Source organism: Pan troglodytes, chromosome 19, assembly GCF_028858775.2.
Source record: "Pan troglodytes isolate AG18354 chromosome 19, NHGRI_mPanTro3-v2.0_pri, whole genome shotgun sequence".
NCBI lineage: Eukaryota > Metazoa > Chordata > Mammalia > Primates > Hominidae > Pan > Pan troglodytes.
The window spans coordinates 33,193,797-33,205,788 of record NC_072417.2 but is presented as its reverse complement, the minus strand read 5'-3'; the positions used below and the strand labels follow the sequence as shown (position 1 = coordinate 33,205,788).

General features: G+C 44.0%; 1 long non-coding RNA gene across 1 annotated transcript; it reads left to right on the top strand.

Annotated features, from left to right (window-relative positions):
- Positions 1–3,713: 3,713 nt before the first annotated feature.
- On the top strand, positions 3,714–9,679 carry LOC107969072 (uncharacterized). Its single transcript, XR_001710640.3, has 2 exons — positions 3,714–4,042; positions 9,190–9,679. It is a non-coding gene; the product is annotated as an uncharacterized LOC107969072 (long non-coding RNA).
- Positions 9,680–11,992: the final 2,313 nt, after the last annotated feature.

The following is an 11,992-nucleotide window of genomic DNA, read 5'->3' as shown; positions in this document are numbered from 1 at the left end:
ACACACACACACACACGAGCATGTACACACATATACGTGTTTATGTGTATATATATGCACATATTTATTTTCTATATATGAATTTGTATGTGAATGTTCATGTGCATGTTTATATTCATATATGTATTCATATACATATGCAGGTGTCTACGTGCGTATATGTGTGTGTATATAGGATATACTGTATATATCTTCACAATAGCCCTCATTATCAGTCTTATTTTAGAGTTAAGAAAACTGAGGTGTAGAGAAATTAAGTAACTTCCCAATGTCACAAAGCTGAGTTTGACTCCAAATGCTTATGAAACCAGTGTCCTTTCTACACTGCTTCCTTTCCTAAAAATAAAACATAAAGAGGCACATAGCAGTTCTAGCTCTCTGGAATATGTGTTGTAAATCCTGGGTACAATGACTATAAGAATCTCCAAAATGTGCCTTACTATATCTAGGAGTAGGGGAGACAAGCTCTGGGCATAGCCAGGTAGCCCAGGTGTGCCAGGCCAAAAGATCAGAGACCCGATTCCCAAGTAAGCAAACTGATGAGCTCACTCTTTCTCCCTCCCAACTTTTCTCTGCCTGCCCTATGTTATAGGAACCATGTAATCTATAATAGACCTTTTAGACTCCCATGCATGCGTCGGCTTAGGAGAAGGTGTTTGGATTTAAGAGTCTGGAGCAATAATTTCCTTTTAGTTTCCATTGTAACTTTGAATGGTTACAAATTGCCTCATTGTAGACTTTAAATAAATAATGCATGTCTCTCCAATAATTATTCAAGAGAAGATTTGTTTCTTACCTACCCTGTGGTCTATTACTTGCCTCTGGTATTTTAATAATCTTAATCATCATCTGTTTAGCATCTCCAGGCTGCTGTGCTCACTGCAAGGTAGCTTATACCTTAACCCTGACATGCACAATAATCTGGCCAGGCAAGTTGCTTGTCCCACTTTCTTGTCTGTGTGTCCCATGGGGCTGTAAGTTCCATGCAGATAGAGTTGGCATAGAAATGGTTCAGATGTATGGGGCCCCAGGACCTAGCACAGTGCTTGGCACACGGTAAGCATTCCACATTTACTGAAGGAAAGGATGGGCGAATGGATGGATGAGTGCTGGGAGGCTGTATTGTAAATATCAAAAGTGGGATCTGAAGGAAGGTATGGGACTCTGAAGTCTGCATTCCTTTTACCTTTTGCTATATTTTTCTGTCTCACTATTATATTTTGTTTTCTCTGAGCCTTTTTATTCAGTCACACTTTTCCAAGTTCATGTGTGCTATTTCTTGGACTGGTTCTATTTATTTAGCTGGAGGCAGATTTGCATTTTTAAAGTTCATGTGTTTGTTTTCGAGCCAAGGTCGTTTTTATGTGTGTCATTTCTCTGGGCCTTCACTTTTCACGTTTTATGACCATATCCAGAATTTCCCACTTCTCCAAGAAGTAACTGGGTGGTTGGGAGGGGGGACAGTCAAGGATATTGGTCCAATGGGCAATGAGATGTGGGTGAGATTGGGGCCAGTTCCTGGGCAGCCCCTCTGAGGCCCCCACACCTCCATGCCTCCATGGCCTCCATGGGCACGGATGGCAGGCCCAGCACATAGGCCTCCCTGCCATCATCCCACCCCAACCCCCACTTGGAGAATAGAGGTCAGGTCTGCTGTATCAACTGTCCTATCTTGAATGCTGGTAGTTTTGATAGAGTGAACGAGAGCTCTATAGGGTCTTATACCAGCAATAGATGCTTGGCCCAGAAATAACACATCACTTCCACTCATATTTCACTGTTCAGCTCCATCCATGGGATCCTGTCCAACCACGGGGAGCCGGGAATTGTAGTCCCACCAAGGGCCCAGAAAAAAAGAGAGACAGAAGTAATTAATGAATAGCAATAATAACTGCACAACCTCCAAGACAACTTCCCATCTTAAAACCCTCCTGCTTTTCTGTCACCACCAAGAGTCCCAGATCAGAGCCCATGAGGTCATGAGAATGCAGCCTTTGCCACCCTGCCAGCCTCATTTCTAGGCCTCCATCTCCAGTAACCCAGCTGATTAAGTTCCCTTGGCAGGCCATGCATGGGCCCTTCCACATGGTCTTCCTGCTGTCCGATCTGCCCAGGAACTCATTCAGGGTGACTCGGGGCAAATGGCTTCTCCTCCAAGCTAGCCTCCACCAACATCTCCAATTAGAGCTGAGTCCCCATCTCTGCAATCCTTAGTAACTTGTTCACTGTCCTTGGCATTTTACCCTCTCTGTTTATTCATGAGCATGTATCTTCCACCAGCCTGACCCAAGAGACAGTGACTAAGTTCTACTTGTCTCACAATGCTCAGACCTCACACCACCCCCAGTGTGAGATGTTCAGCCTACACCTCTCAAATATTTAGTGCTGACTACTTTGACAACACTTATTATTTAGGCGTGGCTTATCAATTTTTAAAAATGTTATTAATATCTGTTTTACAGTTTATTGTTTATTCCATAACTTTCCAAAGGATGGGCCATCTTGATCTTGCTGCTGCACTTTATGCCTATCCTCATGGCTACTGGGCCAGGCATAGCTCACGCCTGTAATCCCAGCAGTTTAGGAGGCCGAGGCAGGCAGATCACCTGAGGTCAGGAGTTTGAAACCGGCCTGGCCAATGTGGCAAAACCTCTTCTCTACTAAAAATATAAAAATTAGCAGGGTGTGGTGGCTCATGCCTGTAATCGCAGCTACTCGGGAGGCTGAGGCAGAAGGATCACTTGAACCCAGGAGGCAAAGTTTGCAGTGAGCTGAGATCAGGCCACTGAACTCCAGCCCAGACGACAGAGCGAGATTCCCTCTCAAAAAAAAAAAAAAGATTCCAGGAAGGTATGTTGCCGAAAAGAAAGTAGAGTGTCTTATGACAGACCTGTATCACACCCAGACCAGGAAGCATCAATATCATCAAAGCATGGATGGTGTGACTATTGTCACTATCTCCTTCCTATGCTCCTGGAAGGATGAATGTGTGGGTGGTGATCCTGGGAGCCTGTGCCTGGAAAGGAGGGAGCCAAGTAAGACTGTGAATTAGCCAGGACTCTTTTGGTACATGGAGTAGGAACCCTGTTCAAGCCAGCTTACACATGCAGGGAAAATGATACCTGAGAACATCTCTTAGAAACCAAGGACATAGGCCTGGCACGGTGGCTCACACGTGTAATCCCAGCATTTTGGGAGGTCGAAGTGGGTGGATCAACGGAGGTCAGGAGTTCGAGACCAGCCTGGCCAACATGGTGAAACCCCATCTCTACTAAAAATGGTGCGTGCCTGTAATCCTAGCTACTCAGGAGGCTGAGGCAGGAGAATCGCTTGAACCCGGGAGGTGGAGGTTGCAGTGAGCTGAGATCACACTACTGCACTCCAGCCTGGGTGACAGACTGGGAATCTGTCTTAAAACAAAAGAAACCAAGGACATAAAAGCATCTGAGTCATAAGAGCAAAAGGAAGCAGAGACTTGCATGACACTGGGATTCTTCTCCCTGCCTCTCCACTTCTCTCTATATGATGCCTTCAACCTTCTCTCTCTGACGATCAGCTTCCTCCTCTTTTCCACTCCGCAGGCTGGGAAATAGGGTGTCAGGGAGCCCACTGCTTCACATATAACAATCAGGGCTATGAAAGGGAGGCTGCACAGCTCTCTTGGTTCCAAATCTGAAAGTCCCAGGAAAGAGGCACTAGGGGCCAGTTAGAGTCAAGTGTCCACTCTTGGACTAACCAACTAGGTCCAAAGGCCAGAGTGCCATTGTGACCTACCTGGTCCCACTATATGGATGGAGAAGAGAATAAAGGTCACCAACAGTGACAGTGGCCAAGAACCCCTAAAGCTTCACAGGAGAGAATCAGTGTAGGCCTGGCTCCCAACACCAGAGGACAGAAAGATGGCTGAGCTTGCTGCATAACAACCATGAGGGGAACTTGTCAGAAATACAGATCCCAGGTTCCAGGTCCCAGGTCCCAGTGAGTCTCACTCAGTAGGTCTGGGGTCCTGCCTAGGAATCTGTGGTTCAAGCAAGCATCCCAGGTAATTACAATATATTGTCAGATTTGGGAGGCATTGGTTTAGCTTGTGCTCCAAATTTAATTTTATGTCTGTTTTATTCCTTTCTGCTTTGGGGTTTATTATTCTTTCCACTTTCCTTTCACTAGATAATTTGTACCCCTTCTAGGTTATTTAAGTAGAGACTTAATTCCCAGTTTTTCTTCTTTCTTACTAATAGATGCCATCATGAGCAACAGGTTTTTCTTTAAGTACCAGCATGACAGCATCCTATAAATTTATATGATATGCTGTGTTTACATCCTTGTTCTTTAAATACTCTGTTCTGAATATCTTCCCTTTCCATGGCATTATTTAGGAGTGTTTTTAACTTCTAAGTGACTGGATAACCCCTTCTTGTTTATTTCTAACTTCATTGAACTATAGTGTTAGAATACATAAAGCAGAATGTTTCTGTCTTTTTGTATTGAATAAATGTCTTTGTATCATAGTAAGTAAAAAATCTATCCATAAAGATTTCCTGAAAAATCTGTCCATAAAAACTCACTGGTCAAGTACAAGCTTTGGGTGTTGGGTGTTGCTGCTCTACCCCAGCCCTCATCAAAAACAAACAAACAGACAAACAAATCACCCTTAACATGTAGAAGGCCATAAAGAGCAGGTCTTTGGAGTTGAACCTGGCTGGGCTTCTAACTTGCTCTGTGCAGCCTTAGACAAACAATTCACCTCCTCGGAGTCCATTCTTTTGCCTAGGGAAATCATGAGTGAAGACAGGCATGTACTGGACACTTGATCTTAGTAGCATCCTCTAGGCAGTGTTTGCCCTGCAGGACCAGCTGGGTTATTTAGAGGAGTGAAGACACAGAGAAGTTTAGAAGGAGGCACAGTCCTCAGTATCCCAGGTCCCAGGTGTGCATCACAATCTTTCAATAAAATGGAGCTGATCATGGGTATGAAAATTGTTGGTGGAAACAGACATAAGGGTTGTGCCTACTTAGCTGCTATTTGGCGCATAGAAGAGTCTGAGCATCTTTCCCCTCCTTCTTTCCCTATCCAGTTCTTCTTTATTATTTTAAAAACTCAGCTCAGAGTCAATTCCTCCAGGAAGTATCTGCCCATTCTCTCCCCAGCCCCCATTCCACAGCATTGACTCCTGTACACACAGATCAGCTTGTGTTATTTCCATCGTCATTACCTACTGCCTCATCCATCTCCACAGCTGTACTCTCAGCTTCTTAATGGCAAGTACTGAGAGTTATTTAGAGGAGAGAGAACAAGAGAGAGAAGGATACCCAATATCCCGCACCAACTGTTGAGTAGAGCAATTAATTGAAGAACATGGAGATAGCATGCATATTGTCAAAAATATGTGATACTTTTCCAGCAAATATTTATGGTGTATCTGCTATGTGCCAAGCAGTGGACATACAGGAGTGAACAACAGGGTCATGATTCCTCTGTGGGAAATATGGACTTCCCAAGAAGGTGATGGAGGCCCAGTCATGGGTGAAATACAGGGTGCTGGAGAGCACTTAGGTCTAAGCACCTCTTCTCCCATTGAAAGGGTGGGTCAGCTGTCCAGGATATGGCTTTTAGCATAAGACTGCAAAGATAAGGAGATAGCAATGCCAGGAAAGGGACAGGAAGAAGACTGTTCCAAGCAGAGAGAACAGCAGGTGGAACACCAGAGAACATGTGAGTGCAAGAAAAGGAGTGATGTGGCTGGATGTTAGGCAGTGAAGGAGCACAAAGAGAAACAAGCAGCACCAGACCACACAGAAACTTGGTTTTGTTTTGTTTTTTTGTTTTGAGACAGGATCTTGCTGTGTTTCCCAGGCTGGATGCAGTGGCAGCATCAGGGCTCATTGAAGCCTCAAACTGGGCTCAGGTGATCCTTCTGCCTCCAGCCTCCCGAGTGGCTAAGGCTGCAGGTGCATGCCACCACACCTGGCTAATTTTTGTATTTTGTTGTAGAGACAGAGTCTCACTATGTTTTCCAGCCTGGTCTCGAACTCCTGAGCTCAAGCGATCCTCCCACCTCAGCCTCCCAAAGTGTTGGGACTACAGATATGAGCCACCATGCCAGGCAAATAGGAACTTGTGAACCATGCCAAGGGGCTTGGAGTTTAAGAACAAGAGGGTCCTGCCAAAGAGTTCGTGCAGTAAACCTAAACGAGAAATGGTGGTGGCCAGAGTAAGGGTGGGGGCTGGGGGTGTGGGTAGGAAGGGGTGAAGAGAGATGTCGAGGAGGTAGATACATGGACTTGGTGATTGATTGGTCAGGGGTGAAGAGAGAAGGACAGTCCAGGTGGTCCAGGACTTCAGTGGCATCATTCACCAAAGGGAAAGGAAGACATTCTTTTGATGAAGGTTGCAGGGATGGGTGGAGATGGAGGCGAACTAGATTCAGGCTAGTCACATTCCATATGTCTTTGGGACATGTGAAGGAGACAACATTCAACAGGCAGTTGACTGTGTAACAGTAATAACAAAAACTCAACTAAGCCCTCACAATAACCTCAGGAGAAATGAAACTAAGGTACAGAGAAGTTGAGTAACTTGCTCAAGGTCACACAGCACATAGTGGCAAAGGCACTTCCATACACAGACATTCAGGTTCCAGAGCTCATGTTAGGGCTCTGAAACTCAGGAGAGAGCCAACCGGGTCCACACGTGGCTAACTCACCGCCGAAGCCACAAGAACAAGAATGATGAGTGAGGGGAACCAAGGGGCTAGGCAGAACTTGAGGAACACCAATGCTAGAGGCCTAGGCTGGGACAGGAAGCCAAAAAAAGAGCTACAATCATCTGATCTTCGACAAAGCTCACAAAAACAGCAATGGGGAAAGGATTCCCTAGTCAATAAACGGTGCTGGGGTAACTGGTTAGCCATATGCAGAAGACTGAAACTGGACTCCTTCCTTACACCATACACAAAAATCAATTCAAGATGGATTAAAGACTCAAATGTTAAACCCCAAACTATAAAAACTCTGGAAGACAACCTAGGCAATACCATCCTGGACATAGGAACTGGCAAAGATTTCATGACAAAAATGCCAAAAACAATCGCAACAAAAGCAAAAATTGACAAGTGGGATATAATTAAACTAAAGCGCTTCTGCACAGCAAAAGAAACGATCAACAGAGTAAACAACTTACAGAATGAAAGAAAATTTTTGCAAACTATGCATCTAAGAAAGGTCTAATATCCAGCGTCTGTAAGGTACTTAAATAAATTTACAAGAAAATAAACCAAACAACCCCTTTAAGAAGTGGACAAAGGACATTAACAGACCCTTTTCAAAAGGAGACATACACGTGGCTAACAAGCATATGAAAGAAAAATCTCAGCATCACTGATCATTAGAGAAATGCAAATAAAAACCACAGTGAAATACCATCTCAAACCAGTCAGAATGGCTGTTTTTTAAACATCAATAAAATAAGATGCTGGCAAGGTTGTGGAGAAAAGGGGATGGTTATATACTGTTGGTGTGAGTGTAAAAAAGTTCAACCATTGTAGAAAGATGTGTGGCGATTCCTCAAGGAGCTAAAAGCAGAACTACCATTCAACTCAGCAATCCCATTACTGGGTATATATTCAAAGGAATATAAATTGTTCTACCATAAAGATACCTGCATGTGTATGTTCACTGCAGCACTATTCACAATAGCAAAGACATGGAATCAACCTAAATGCCCATTAATGGCAGACCTTTGCAGGAACATGGATGGAGCTGGAGGTCATTATCCTTGGCGAACTAACACAGGAATGGAAAACCTCTGCACATTCTCACTTATAAGTGGGAGCTAAATGATGAGAACACATGGACATAAAGAGGGGAACAACAGACACCAGGACCTACTTGAGGGTGGAGATTGGGAGGAGGGAGACGACCAGAAAAAATAACTATTGGGTACTAGGATTAGTACCTGGGTGATGAAATAAATCTATGTAACAAACCCCTGTGACATATACACAGTTCACCTATATAACAAACTGCACATATACCCCTAAAGCTAAAATAAAAGTTTATTTTTTAAAAAACGAAAGTAAGTATGTAGTCAGAGAAAAGGGTTTCTATTAAATAGAAAAAAGCTTAATTAGAAATTTAAAAACAATCTCTGTGGAGTGATGGGGTGAAATCCTTAAGGCAACGAGTTGAGAAGTCAGTTGAGATTGAAGGAACCAGACAGCAAGGATAGTCCAGAGTTAGTGAAGGGGAGATGAAAGAAGGCAGCAGCTAGAAGTAGCTGCAGGGTTAAAAGAGAGTTTTATAATAACGAAGACAGTAGATTATATTAAGTATTGACGGGAAGGAGCCAGTAGAGATGAGTTTGAGGCTCCAGGACAGAGCCTGTATAATCAGGAGAGTGAGGTTCCTTCCTGACTAGGCTCCGGGAGGAATAGATCCACACATGTGCAAGGATCCCAGTGTGACCGGGAGGAGAAATGAAAGACAGGGTTGGGAAGAGAATGGGGATGGTGGAAGCACCAGAGGATCCCCAGCCTCACTGAGCTTGGACACTGCACACTTTCTGCAGCAGCAGTTCACACGGCTGTGTGATCTTCCTTTGAGAGTGCTGAGCAGCCCAGGTGTGACTGAGGCGGTGCTGGACATTTGGATAGATTCTGATCTGGGGCTTTGCTAGGAGAGCAAAACCAAAGGACAGTGAGCCAAGGGAATTGAAAATACTGGCACTGAAGTGCATGGAAAGCATGTTCTGTGAGCTCCAGGCTGACTGAAGGAGCTGTGAATCCTCTATTGTCATCCTCTGCCCCACCCATCACCCTCCCACCGACATATTTACCACGGGACTTTTAGAGTACAGTCAAGATTCCCTTTCGGTTTTCTCTCTCTCTGGATATCGAAACCAATTTCCTGGGATGGGGGTGGGGGAAGACTAGAGAAAAACGACATTATAGAGAAGGATCAGCCTTGGGACATTCCCCAGGCCAGACTCATTTGAAGGAAACTTGAGTTTTTCCCTTGTCTAAAGCTCTGAGGTCTTTGGGGAGCTTTCCAGCTCTGGTCTAATTGTAATCCCTAAGTACATATGCTATGTTCCAAAGTCAATATATAGAGTTAGTGCAATACCAATGTAAATCCTTCTGAGTCCTTTAATAGAATTTGACAGCTCTGAGTGTAGGATGCTTATTCTTCCAGGTAAAGAACCATCAAAGGATTTGTCTTTTAATGGCAGTGATAGCTGATCCCTCCTGAGTGATTAAGATGTGAATTGTCAATCACTGAAACCATCCTGTACTGAGTTAAAAACCGCAAAGGTCACCAGAAGAGAGATTCCTGAGATGGATTTGAATTCTGGCAAAACCAATGTTAGGCCAGCCAAGGAGCATATTGGAGAAAGAGATTGGTATTTAATAAGCATCGCAGGGACAGTTGGCTAACAGGCCAGGGGAGAGTTAATTTCAATTCATACAGCATACCTGTCAAGTTCAGCCATATCGTACTGCTAATCTGTGACAAACCTGGAGACAAGGAACTGGCATTGTTACCCCTGCTGCTGATAAGGAGATAAATTCCTGGCTATTGAAGAAAAAGATACCATCAGGGCTCTGATAGATGGGTTCAAGTATGTGAGAATAAAAATGTTTGCATTGCAATGTAATAAAAATAAATACCAAAAGGAAAGCCACGGCATCCGTTACGTCTGTCTCATTCTCCCTCCCAGGCCTGCTTACTGCCCAAAACGGATAATGGATAGGCCGTTATGTGATTCTTCCTGATAAGTGGTCAAAGGAGATGAACAAAATTAAACCAGGAAATGGAGATAGTAAATCACCACGTGGAAATAGGCGCGGTCTTGCCAGCTATAAAATACAATTCAGATCCAGGCAACTTTCAGGTCCTGTTACATGCCTACTAAAGCCACAAAAATAAGTATGATAAAACCCAGGATAGGCAGCCAGTGGAAACACAACCTTCAGCATTGCCTTTTAGAAAGACTGGACAAATTTCCATAAGCAATCAGGCAACATGAATGAGAGCCACACTGCTGTTGAGAGGCTCTGACCTGGTAATTCCTTCTTTGGTTAAAAAAAAAAATCCTACGGTGTTAGCCCCAAAGAAAGAAAAACACATCTATAGCAGCATTATTTCTATAATAACTATAAATTGCCAACAACAGAAAGGCCAAACAAAAAGGGGCTGACCAGGCAAAGGCAAATGTGTTAACACAATAGAATAACACGGTGCTACTATACATGACTAATACGGGGGGCGTGGTAGGTTCTGGAAACAGTTTTATGAAATATGCATAGTCATCATTAGTGTGCATATCCAAGGCCTTCCTGGATATTGATAAAGAAGAGACTTTGGATGGGGTTTAATTCACTTAGAGTTTAATGTTCATTAAGGTTTCATGATAGGCTGGATGCTAATTTTAGTCATTCATTCAACATTCATTGAGTATTGACCATACACCAGATGCTAAGGATATTAAGATGAGAAAGAAATGTTTCCTACTGCGGAGGGCTGTGTTGTCAAATGAGAAGATAGACAGACAGACAGACACACACACACACATACGCAAAATGATCAAGTGTGGGAAGAGGTATAGATAGGGTGTCATATAGAAAGGGGAGGGGGCCTAGATGGCACTACAGATCTTCATATGCAGGATTAGGATAAGTCACAGGTGGGGCAAACATGGAGGAGAACATTGTTCTAGGGAGAGGGAATGGCATTGCACAGGCTGTGGCCGTATAGATCTGGGGTGTGTTTGTGTGTGTGTGTGCGTATGTGTGTGTGTGTGTGTGTGTGTGTGTGTGTTCTCCATCCCAATAGATCTGCAGTCTATAGCCTAGGATACTTCTTTCATGGGACCCAGAACCCAGTGGCTGCCTTCCCAGAACCAACTCACCCCTGACATTTCCCTTCACTACCACCCTCCCACAAACCGCCCCTCCCCCGTTCCTCTGCCACGCGCAGCCTCACTTCCTCCCTGAAATCATGCAAGGCCGTTTGCCCTGGGTAAAAATGCTCATGTTGTGCCGTATGCTGTGTGAATAGAATTATTCTGAAGGCTGGTTTAAACTGGAAAGGATTCTTGTTATTTTATATAGTTCATATCTTATTCATTGCAGAGTGTTCTTTCTTGAAAGGATGCTTGGATAAGATCCAACCATATCAGAAAGGAGACATAGAGCCTTAGGTGAAATTTCCCTGTTACTGGTTTCCTGAAAGTGCTGGATATGGAAACTGTTGTTAATAAATTGAGTAAAGTGGGGAAAGTAAATGCAGGAATTTACCAAGCCCCCAGCTCAAGTTCATATTAACTAATAGGTGGTGTGCGGAGTGTCGTGAGTAAGAAATCATGGCAGCAGGTAGCCACAAGTTGCCATTTGAATGTTGATGTTTTGAAAGCTGTGGGTGCTATTATAGCTTAACACATAGTTTGATTTGACGATGTGTAGCTTAGCATTTAGAACGTAGTGTATGCAAGAGAGGAAAAGCTGGAAGCTTCGGAAAGGGAACGAGGACACGAATCAAGAGGTTCTCAGTTAAGAATGACAAAGGAAGAGGCTTAGTGGAATGGTGTGATTACCAGCACGTCAGCATGAACTCATGACTTTGAAAACAAATCCCTCTCTCTGCTGAGATGACCTAAGCTGCCGATAGCATTGCCTAGCACATAACCAGGAAGCAAGCAAAGCAATCCAAATGAAAGCAGCCCTCCCTCACTGCCATTCTCAGAAGACCAGGAATGGATTCAGGGGAGAAATTGGAGGCAGAAGCATTTCATGGTTGGAGAAATATAATGTTTTATGTGAGCAATAATGCTTTGGGGGGCCATGTTGCACAGAAGTGGGGGTGAGAGGTGCCCACCTAAGAAGCTAGCCCCCACTTGTGGAAGTTGTCACGCAGCAACAAGTAGAACTTCACCTTGAGCAACAAGGCAATAATTATTGCCAGCTGAATGGGCTGAGAGTCTGTGAAAGATACTTGA